This window comes from Miscanthus floridulus, chromosome 11, assembly GCF_019320115.1.
Source record: "Miscanthus floridulus cultivar M001 chromosome 11, ASM1932011v1, whole genome shotgun sequence".
Classification (NCBI taxonomy): Eukaryota; Viridiplantae; Streptophyta; class Magnoliopsida; order Poales; family Poaceae; genus Miscanthus; species Miscanthus floridulus.
In genome coordinates this window covers 65109575-65121098 of record NC_089590.1, presented here as the reverse complement: position 1 = coordinate 65121098, position 11524 = coordinate 65109575, and the positions used below count along the sequence as shown (strand labels likewise).

Sequence of the window (11524 nt, the reverse complement as noted above, 5' to 3'; positions counted from 1 at the left end):
TTTGGAGCGATGGACCACGTGGCGGTAAAGCTTGAGCAAGACTTGGCGTTGATGGACGAAGGCAACGGTGAAAAGCAAGTGAAGTCAAGATCAATGAATCAATATGATCACGTGATGATATGAAGTGGATCATATCATTGTTGATCGTGTTGGTGCATGTGTTGCATCGATATTTGAGGAGATGGAATGGAATGCGCAAGGCAAAGGTATAACCTAGGGCATTTCATTTCACCGGTCATAGGTGTGTAGAGAAGTTGATGACCGGATTTAGGATAGATGGTCATACTATCAAGAGGGGCAAACTTATTTGCATATCGGTCATCTAGTGCCACTTGAGTGATCTAACTTTGCATCGTCGCTAGGATCGAGTGGCATGGCAAATTGAGCGGCTAATCCTTTGGAAAATGATTATGAAAAAGCTAACACACATACACATGGTGTACACTTGGTGGTGTTGGCACATTTACAAAGGAGAAGAAGTTAGAGTTGATGTGGATCAACTCGGTAAAGAAAAGGGTTTGGAACTTTACCGGCGGAGTGTCTGCCCTAGAGTGTGGACAGTCCACCGGTGCCACCGGCGCTCTGTACAGAAAAGATGGGGTTTCACAGAGTGCACCGGACACTGGTCATGCAGTGACCGGACGCTGGGGTCCTACATCTGGTCAATGGCAGTAGTGAAGGCACAGGCGTCAGTCTTTGATCGAACGCTGGGTGGGTGCGTCCGGTCCCGCTGATGTGGCAGCACAGAGAAGAGGAGAAAGGACCGAACGCTGATGCTGCGTCCGATCGTGACCAACCGAACGCGTTCGATCATGGTGGAGTAGCTCTAGGAGCTTACTGAAAGTGACCGGATGCTAGAGTCCTGCGTCCGGTCATGATCAAACTGATGCGTCCGATCATAAGTGGAACCTCTCTAGAAACAACCGGACTCGGTAGTGGTGCGTCTAGTCTTGTCACTATGCTGTGTTTGGTCATCACTTGACCATTGAGATCAAGCGACTGAGGTTGAATGGAGGCGACATGTGGCGTGCATCCGTTGACCGGACGCTGGCAGGGTCCGTCCGGTCGATCTGACCAGAGCGTCCGGTCACCCCGAGTTGTGTCCAGTGAAGGGGAATAACGGCTCTATTTTCGTGGGAGCTATAAATAGAAGGGGTCTCGGCCTTAGGCTGGTAGCTGAGCACATTAGAGCCTTGGTGGCCTATGTGGTAGTACTTAGGAGCCCTCTAACTTACTCTAGCTTGATAGTGTTCATCCGATTGAGTGAGTGAGCGATTCTAGTACGATTGCATCGTGAGGTTGCATTGAGTGGCACTAGGTGATCGAGTTGTAAGCTGGTGGTGCTTGTTACTCTTGGAGGTTGCCACCTCCTAGATGGCTTGGTGGTGGTCTCCATCGAAGACCGCAAGAAGCTTGTGCGGTGCTCCGGAGAATGGCTTTGTGAGAGGCATTGTGGTCGCTCCGCGGAAGCCGCGAAGAGCAACTCTAGTTGAGCGTGTCATTGAGCTACCCTCATTTTTGGGGTAGGTTCTTGCGGCGCCCGACGTGCGGGCTTAGCGGGTGATGTCAATTAGCCGCCGAACCACCAAGTGAGCAGTCGACACAACGAGGACGTAGCGTATTGGCAAGCACGTGAACCTCGGAAGAAAATCACTGTGTCAACATTATTCTTCCTGTTGGTTTGCATCCTCGTTATATAAGCTTGTAATTACTTTCATACACATTGTGCTTGTGTAGTTGCTTTTCTAATTAGTTAGCTTGTGTAGATTGCTAGTTACCTTCTAGCTTGTATAGCATAAGAAGTAGCTCCCTTACGTGACTAATTTGGTTTGTGTAACCTTGTTAGTCATATTATTTAGTTTGAGTAGCTAAGTATTTGCGCTCTCTAATTTGGCATTGGTTGCCTTGTTATTGAGTATTACTAGTGAGCTTAGAAGCATTGTGCTTTTGCTTACTAGAATTGTGTAGGAGCTCCCCGGTGTATAAAATACTAGTGTCATAGGTGTGTGTGACCTTACTCCTAGAATTGGATATGTGAGCTCTAGCTAGCCTGGCACCTTTGTTGCATAATTAAGATCTTCATAAGGTGCTTGTGAACTTAGATAGAGGGGTGTAGTCTAGGCTAGACAGATTGTTTTAATTCCGTATTTGTTTCGGTTAGCTGACACGATTAAATTTAAAAAATGACTATTCACCCCCCTAGACGCCATCTCGACCTTACACCAGCCTAGGAGTCATATGTTGTTGTAATGCTGTCTGTTGGGCCGAGCTTTTGCTAGGAAGTGGACCCATCCGGGACCCTAGGTTTATGAACCCGACACCTGGTTTTAGAGTTCAGGAAGAAAAAACAGACTTTCACAAAAGTTGAGAGATATAATGTGAACTTTTTTCTATTTTTATCCACTAAAAAGGTAATAGCATTTTTGCTGTACCACTGATTATACATTTTTTTGGCCAAAACATCAAAGGTCGGCCCTCTGGCTCATCTGCGTACAAAACATGCCTAATTTTCCACTTTCACAGTTATATGAAATATTTTTTTCTACGTACAAAACATGCAAAATCGGCTACGGGACACTAAAAAGTGACCTCCCTTTGCTGCTGGACATCCAAAATAAAACAATTTACTGTAAGACACTCTGCTTCTTGTCAAATATGATGGTGAACATTGGACTCAATAAAATATTCATTTCTGGCATTCGAGGGGAGAGAAGACCGGTAAAATATCCACTATGCCCCTACCTCTTTCTTCTTCCCCTCTCTCTATCCGAGTTAGCAGCAAGGAACCCATGGCCCCCGCCCAGGCCGCGAGCCCGGCCACGAAGACGGACGCATCCACCATGGCCACCCGCGCTTGCCCAAGCCGCAACGTTGGCCGTGACCTCCGTCCGCCCGCACCTGCCCATGCCACGATGCCAGCCGTGACCTCCATCCGCCCAGCCCTTTTGCTTCGCGGCTGGCTGCCCCTGGCGGCTTGTGCTCCCATGGCCGGCGAGCTCCTGCAACCACGCCTCCCACGCCCACGCCCGCGAGCCACAGCGAAGACCACGAGGCCACGACGAAGCCTACGCGCGCGCCTACGTATCCACGGCGGAGCCCACACGTGCCCGCGAGGCCGCTGCAGAGCCTACGCACGCGCATGCGTGGTCGCGGCGGAGACCACACGTGCCCGCAAGGTAGCGGCAGAACCCGCCCACGCCCGCGAGGCTGCGACGTAGCCCGTGTCGGCGGAGCGAAGCTCGCGCTCTCCCCCAGCTCGCCGTGTCCGCTTGTCACCGCCCCAGCATGTGTCCTACTCGATGTGCCGCCATCGTTTCGTGAATCCCACCGGGTGCCACGCCGACCCACGCCCTGCTCACAACGTCCGCCAACGACGTATCACGACCCCGGTCCTTCGCTGCCTGCTTACCGCGCCCACCGTCGTTCGCTACTCCCGCGCGGGTGTAGTGCCCTACTCGCCGCGTGTGCCAATGATGTTTCGTGACCCCGATCCTTCGCGTCCCGGGTGCCGCGCTGGCCCGCATCCTGTTTTGCGACCCCAGCCTACTCACTACTCACCGCTCCTCTCCTGGCGCGAGCATGTCTCGCTGCTCGCCGCGGGCGCCGACCGAGGCCGCAGCCACCTTCGCCCAATTCGCTGCCCACCCGTGCTCGAAAAAAAGAAAGAAAGCAAGGAAGAAGGAAGAAGAAAGAGGCAGGGGCATAACGATCATTTTACCGCTCCTCTCTCCTCAAATGTTAGAAATGAATATTTTATTAGGTCCGACGTCCACCAGCAAATTTGATAAGCAGCAGAATATCTTTCAGCAAACTGCTCTATTTTGAATGTCCTGCAACAAGGAGAAGTCACTTTCAGTGTCATAGTCAATTTTACCTTTTCACAAATGTCCACGCCGTTTCACCTCAGGATGTTTCTTTTTTTAAGGAACTTTTAGCCACTATTAGCGAGATTTGTATGAGAAATCCATGCAATTTTTTTTTGTGACACAGTTTTTTTCTCTCAAGCCAGTAGGAAAGCATCTCCAAGAGTTCTCTACTTTTTTCTCCTAAAAATTTATAGTTTAGCAACTCCTTAAAAAAAAATTTAGGGAGAAAAAAAGAAGATCATCTCAAAAAATTTCCAATAAATGACATCTAAAAACATCTGCGTACGTCGCACAAGCCAATACGCAGTGAGTGAGTGTGTCAGACACTGATCGGAGCAAGCAAGGAAGCAAGCAAGCGTGCCGGCGGGGTACCTGAACGCCGGACCAGCCCTTGGCGACGTCGTGCGTCACTGGCTGACCGTGAGTTTAGATCTGAACTCATTTTGAAAATTTCTTAACTCAAAATTGTACAAATAAAAAAGGAAGAAATCAATCTATTCATTCCTCTTCTCAACCAAACCCAGCACTTCAGAATCTAGTAGCAAGATATACAGATGTCCCACATATGCAGCTGAAAAAGAGAAAAGGCAAAGATCACCACCATGAATAACATCATGACCAAATTCAACACTGATCCACCTTGATGATGGTGACCAACCTGGAGGGGGCAGGGGGTCCGGTCTGAGAATCAAGCTGCATCTCGGAAGAGCATCAGCACGGCCGCTCGAGAAAGGGCTACATCTCCATAGAGCACCAGCATGGCCGCACGAGAAAGGGGGGCTGCATCTCAGAGGACCAGCGCAGGCCGCGCGAGAAAGGACAGAGGAGAGGAGCGCGACCGGCAGTGTGGAACGGCGGCAGAGGAGGAAGGTGAGGCTGCGCCCGCGCGAGAAAGGACAATGGAGAGGAGCGCGGCAGGCGGTGCGGAACGGCCACAGAGGAAGGGTACGCGGAGTCTTACGCGGATTGGCTCCGTTTTTCCGAGGTGGGAGTTGTTGGAGAGAATTTTTTCCTTATCTTTCAAAAAAAAAAAAGAATTATAAGGGAGTTTAGGGAACTCTCGGAGATGCTCTTAGGCATAGCTTATTACCCTGTTCGCTTCATCGTATCAGCCATAATACAGTGTTTTTTTCTCACAATAAAACAGCATCAGTCGACTTATAAGCTACAGAAACATGTCAATTTTGCACTTTCCAGATACTGGAGATATTATATCCGTGTTCTAAATACCATGAGCTAGCAAGCAGGATCATAGATTGGCTGAAGTTTAACGTGCCTATATTTGGTTCTTATACACTTCCAGCTTGTGGAAAAAAAAGCAAGGCTTCAACTTCCATAAACAAAATACAAAATATAATGGACTTAAACTTCTAGCATTTTGATGTTCTCATACAGTATGGTCCATAACAAGAAAACACTAGCAGGAACCCCGGGCGTTGCCGCGGGCGCAACACATAAGTTGAAAAGAAAAGGTCGTATTGCAGAATTGACAATAGGCAGAACATTTCAGTAATAGCATGTTGATGTCTAAAGGATAAATATCTAAAGAGCAAGAGTGGGGATTAGACATAGTGAAATGGTGCATGATAAGAGAAATTGATAAGCTAACATGCTTACTGGGAAAAGTAGTGCATGATTAGTTTCATGACATACGTATAAATTATATGATGAATCAAATGTTATTACACCAAAACATCTATGTGGCTCCAGATAATAGAAGTGAGAACTCACCCGTGGATACACCAGCACTAGGAAAAGAGTTTTGATGCCCTCAAAGCGCTGCAAGAGACTTAAACAAGAGTGATTGTGTAGGAAGGTCTCAGTTGCATAAACATGATAATAGTCAGTGCGCAGCATCCGGAGATGTTCCATCTTGCCAAGGTGGACAGAGATCGGATCATATTCATCACTCCAATTAAGATTGGCCAGCTGAGGGGCTGAGATGTTGGCGACCGGTGGACTCTTGCAAAAAACACAATACCACAGTTAACTCCTTGAGCGCCGGCGCCATAACGGTGAGCTGAGACAAGGAGTGCAGGTCCCTGAGCTCCATCAGCAGCTGAGAATCCGAATGTATGGCGAGATCACACAGCCCACGGGCGTCCTCAACGGTGAGCCTCTGCAAGCACGGGCACCGCGGCGAGGACACGGCGTCGCCTAGCTCGCCTGGGCCGTGGAACCAGACGCCACTCAGGCGGAGACCGGTGAGCCGAGTGACGACACCGGTGGGAGGCACGGCGAGACCCTGAAAAGCCAAGTAGAGCGAGATCGAGGTGGCCTTCTCAAAGCAGGGGAGCTCAAAGGCGCCTCTTTGCGCGGCCTGCTCCTCTTCATCTTGCACCGGACCATGGCTGAAAATGGTTAGGTCACCGGAGACTCGGCGTGCGGCGGTGGGGAGCCAGACCTCCAGAGACTCAGGGGTGGCGCCATTGGCCCGGACGAGGAGGGCGCGGACGAGCACCTCATGGGCGTCAAGCAACCGGTGGGGCTCAGTGGGAAAAGTGAAGCAGAGCACAGGGAGGAGAGCCCAGATGCGGCGCTAGCGGTGGGAGAGGACGCTGATCTGGGCGGCGGCGCGGGTGCTGAGCTTGAGGAGGATGAGGACGAGGACGTCGTCGGGGAGTGTGCTGAGCCGGTCCTCGCCTGCAGCTGCGGCGGCGGCATCGTCGGAGGAGAGCCTCGCGCTCCTGGCGGCGCCACCCAGCTCCATCGAGAGTGGGGACGGCATGGGATCGGGGGATATTTAACTTTTTATCGTTACAATGAGCACCTCTTCACTTTTAAAATTGCTTGTACATAGTTACAACAGAGAGAGACTATTTAATATATTCTTGCCATTTACGCTGACGTAGCACACTAACTCGACCTGACAACATAGATCAGCCACGGAAAATGATATTTTTGACCCTCATCTATTTCTTCTATCTCTATCCCTTCCTCGCTAGACCTCCGGCCATGGCCGACGAAGGGGTCCATGGCGGCGGCTGACAGGACATAGGGGAAGTTGGGGGTAAGGCAGCCGGGGGCACGGCCTGCAGGTCCACGGCCGCGCTCGACGTCGGCGACGAACATGGCCGCAGCCCGCAGGGGAAGGCTCGGTCTCAGCGTCGAGGAATGGTGACCAAGCCGGTCACTGTCGGTGACCTCATCCATCGCGTCGCCTCCTCCTGCCTCTCCAACCGCCCGCCCTGCAACTACACCCTCCGCGACTCCATCGACAGTGACCTGAACGACGACGACGACGACCCCTTCGCCGACGCCGTCTCCAGCAGCAAGAAATGTCGGTGGTCCCCGTCCGCTGCGGAGGCGGAATCGAGGAAGAGGAGGGGGAGGAGGAGGAGGAGAAGCTCAAGATCTGGGAGGAGGGGGAGCAGGAGAAGGAGAGGTTTGCCGCCGTGGCCAAGGGCGCCGAGCGTACCCGCGACACGGACGCGCTGATGGCGGAGGTGTTCGACGCCGTCTCCGGGGTGGGCCGCGCTCCAGGGCGCGCGCTGCCCCTAGGACCCCGACAAGATGCGCGCCGCGAACGCGGCCGTCGTCGCCAAGCTCCACCACCTTGCGCGCCTCCACGACCGCTTCCGCCGCTGTGGGCCACATCCCGCGCTCGAACCCTTCAGCGCCGCCCCTCCGCGAGGCCGTGGTGTCGTACGAGGCGGCGCTCGACGACCTCCAGCGCCAGCTCCAATCCAAGCAGGTCGAGGTGGACGGGCTCAAGGAGAAGCTCGCGGCGGTCACCAATCGCTGTAACGGGCGCCACCACCACCACCTGCGTTCCGGCGGGAGGTCGAGCGAGGACGGGATAGAGATAGAAGAAATAGATGAGGGGTAAAAATGTTATTTTCCGTGGTCGGTCTATGTTGTCAGGTCGAGTTGGCGTGCCACATCAACGAAAATGGCAAGAATGTATCAAATGCTCTCTCTCGATGGTAAATATGTATGAACAATTTTAAAAGTGCTATCTGAAGAGGTGACATCCGTTATAATGGTAAAAAAGTTAAATATCCGTGGAATTTGGGGATTTAGGTCACGGACAACACCATTTGTCCATTTCGGGGTGGAAATTGGAGAGAGTGTCCGTGGCTGGCTGGGCCAGACCGGGCCAAAAGCAGAGTAGGGCGAAGGGAGGTAAAAAAAGACAACCTTTCTTTCTTTCTTTCTTTTTTACTAGAACATCATGCGTCCTTCGGGCGCCCTACAATGAATTAAAGAAAACAAACCATTATCATCACTACATCGTATGGATTGTGGTAACTAAAATGTAAGGACATATATTTATATATAGAGACATGCATATTACACAAACAGTGCAACCACATATCCTGCATGTCCTAATTTTCAAAGGAAATGAAAAATTTGGGGGCGAGCTTGAAGCATCACTGACTGCTCGGCGATCATCACTGGCATCGGCTCAGCTACTTCAACTAACTTAAGTCATGGGACAGCATGCACTCACTGATGGGAAAGACCAACGGTGCAGCCACATGCTCAAGAAAAATGGAGACCTGGACGCCTCGCGGCTATACCGGGCACTCAAGAGCGCACACGGCAGCCCAGACGCCTGGACAAGTTCATCTGACAAAACAAAGCCACACCGCGACTGAAGTTCTTTGCGTGGCTGCTGTCCTAAGAGAAAATTCAGTGCAAAATGAATCTGAGAAAAGGGATAGCGCAAGACACAATTTGTGAAGTCTGTCAAGCGCCGGAAGAACAGCTGCACATATCATCTTTGGATGTCCGAATGCCCAAGAGTTCTGGAATGCACTGCAAATACAGTGCCCGGTTCAGGCGATCAAAGACATCCAACCTCCTGCTCACATTCCAGCGAGGTTCTTCAACACATTCCTCCTGCTGTGTTCATTGCATATCTGGAAGCGAAGGAACAACAAAGTTTTCCGATCGGACCGGGCTTCACTGAGTGCGACGCTGGTGGCCTGCAAAACGGAAGCTCATCTTTGGAGCTCTCGGCTGCCCCGTGATGAGAGAAGCATTGCAGCCTCCTGGTGCCTAGCAATTTCTAACGCCACGTAAACTTAAACCATCTATTTTCAAAATGGAACAAGTTGTAATCCATAATGGCTATTTAAGAGCCAAATATTAATGTGAATCAGGTGGGTGATTCCCTCCCCCCTTTCGACTTCTCAAAAAAAAGGAAATGAAAAATCCCAATTATATATTTTTTTTCTGTGGGCCAATATTTAACCACGGATGCCATGAAGCAGGTGTCATTTGTATAGCGCACCGAAGTATCTGGTTGACTAATACAGTAATAAGTTTTTTCAATGTCAAACAGAGATGGTGAGCAATAGGCGATCTGGCATATTACAAAAGGAATGTTTCTTTGCGTCTAAGAATGCTTGTATATGCTGCAGATGAGAAATATATGAAACATGGATAACTAAGCATCATGTAACTTAAACACACTAACTGGAAAATCTCAACAACCGACCAAAGCGACATCCTAGAAGAGATTTCAAAGTCTTGACCATCGAATGGCGAGGAGAATTTGTATTGATGTCAGCATCTATAGCAGTGGGCTGCAATGAAGCATGGTAAAAATATTACTATTATGCTTCAAACACTCAAAAAAGGAAGCAAATTATAAAATCCCAGCATAACAATAACAATTAAATGAGAAGCAAGAGTTCCATTTTTTGAAAACATCTTAGGAATCAGGGTAAATATTTTGTGCAATGTTTAAACCTGATCAGCCAGGTAGGTAAAGATACAATATTAGTGCACCGAGAGCTTCAGAGCCGGTGTATAAAACACAAGCCCCCACACAATCAGTAGTCTAGAGTGGTAGTAAATCAGTTCAATCATGATCCAGGCAACGTGTTTTGCAACACATGTTATACTCTTGGCAACCTATATATTCATTAGTAAGCTATTGACCAAACAACACAGTAGGATAATTAAAGAGATCATAATCTGATGTGGGTAGAAGTAATTTCAGTCAATGCTCCAGGCAATATGTTTTGCACCATAAGCTATACATTTGGCAACCTAGATATTCAGTAATAATCTACTAACAAAACAATACGTCTATGTAAAAATACTCTTTGTTGCCCCTGAACAAAATCCGTAGCTGCAAAACTTTCAAGCCATAAATGTGTGTTCAGGAAGCCTTTAAGAACATGCAAAACTTTCAGGCCATAAATTTGTGTCTAGGAAGCCATGCACGGTGCACATAACTTTCAGAGAAATCTAAACCACAGCATGAAAAACGCTTAGCTGTGGATATTGACAAATATAAATTGCAGCGTGAATGGACGCTGGAGAACTTCTTGATCTAGATCTTTACCTAAATTTTTGTACCAATCGGAGACATTCCAAGATAATTTATTCCTGAGGAGCTGCATCAACCACCTTGAATGCAGCATATGGATAATTTGTGGAGCTAAATTAAACCGGCATTCCAATCAACAGTACATCTGCTCCCATCCTGCAAAGCTGCTCCCGCTGGCCACCTGAAATGTAAATTGAGCATGGTATTTAATACTATATAAGAAGATAGATAACCAATGTTTTGTTTATTAATAATCAAAGATATATAGGGCCAAGCATTCATTATCAAACTAACCAATCGGTTATTATTCTAAAAACGATACCTCTTCCACTCTTGTGCATCCAGAGTAACCTGTTTATAATGGTGTGGGGGTACGACCCCGGATACCCATGGCAGACCACATGAGCTGCGCCCTCAGGGGCGGTCCAGCCCACAAGACGAAGCCTTGCAGGGCACGACTCTGGTCGGCGCCTTCCGCAAGACATCTGGAAGATATCCTGAAGATACTACGAGATCTGTTAGGATATATATGATCCCAATATTCTTGTAATCGGTTATTACTTTTCGGTTATCTCTTAGATCTAACCGACTTATAACCCTGCTTTCCGGACTATATAAGGCGGGCAGGGACCCCCTCCAAACTTACGCAATATCATACAATAGCCAATACAAACCAATAGACCACAGGAGTAGGGTATTACGTCATACTGGCGGCCTGAACCTGTCTAACTCGTGCGTCTCTGTTGCCTTCTTGTTCTTGATCTCACGCTCCTCTGCCGATCAATCTAACTTCGGGGGATACCCCTCGGAGGATTGCCGACGATATTCTGTCGACAGTTGGCGCGCCAGGTAGGGGCTTGCGTGCTGTTTCCTTGTCGAACAAGATGCCTTTTTCCGCAGGCTCTTCGTCCCTCCCGTAGCTCGGCCAGATCTTTACGGTTGGATTGATCTCCTAGATCATCAACGATGACGGAGTCGGAGAGCTCTTCGAGCCGGCGTAGATCGTCTCTGCGTTGATCATCCCCGCACCTGCGACTGCAGATCTGGTCTCGGAACCACCTCCGAGGCCACCTTCATCAGCAACTCGCTGCCCACTTCCTCGCTACCAGAGGAGGCAGGTCAACAACGATGATCTGATCGAGTCCATCGATCAGGTCAGTCTGAAGCTTGTCGATTGCCTCTCCATCTTCGAATTGACCCTAGACACTTTGGTTCAGTCCCGACCACTCTCTGATCCAAATCTATCGGAGGCTGCTCCAAAAACTCCAGGAGTTGCGGCTCTGCCCTTCGGGCTCACCAACATCGCCGCTACTTATCAAGGCGCCCTGAGGGGAAAGTTCGCCGACCAGGTGGGAGACGCCCATCCACTCGC

At 49.6% G+C, this 11524-nt stretch overlaps 1 pseudogene; it reads right to left on the bottom strand.

The window, feature by feature from the left end:
* Window positions 1–5042: 5042 nt before the first annotated feature.
* Window positions 5043–6576, bottom strand: LOC136491024 (putative F-box/FBD/LRR-repeat protein At4g03220; annotated as a pseudogene).
* Window positions 6577–11524: the final 4948 nt, after the last annotated feature.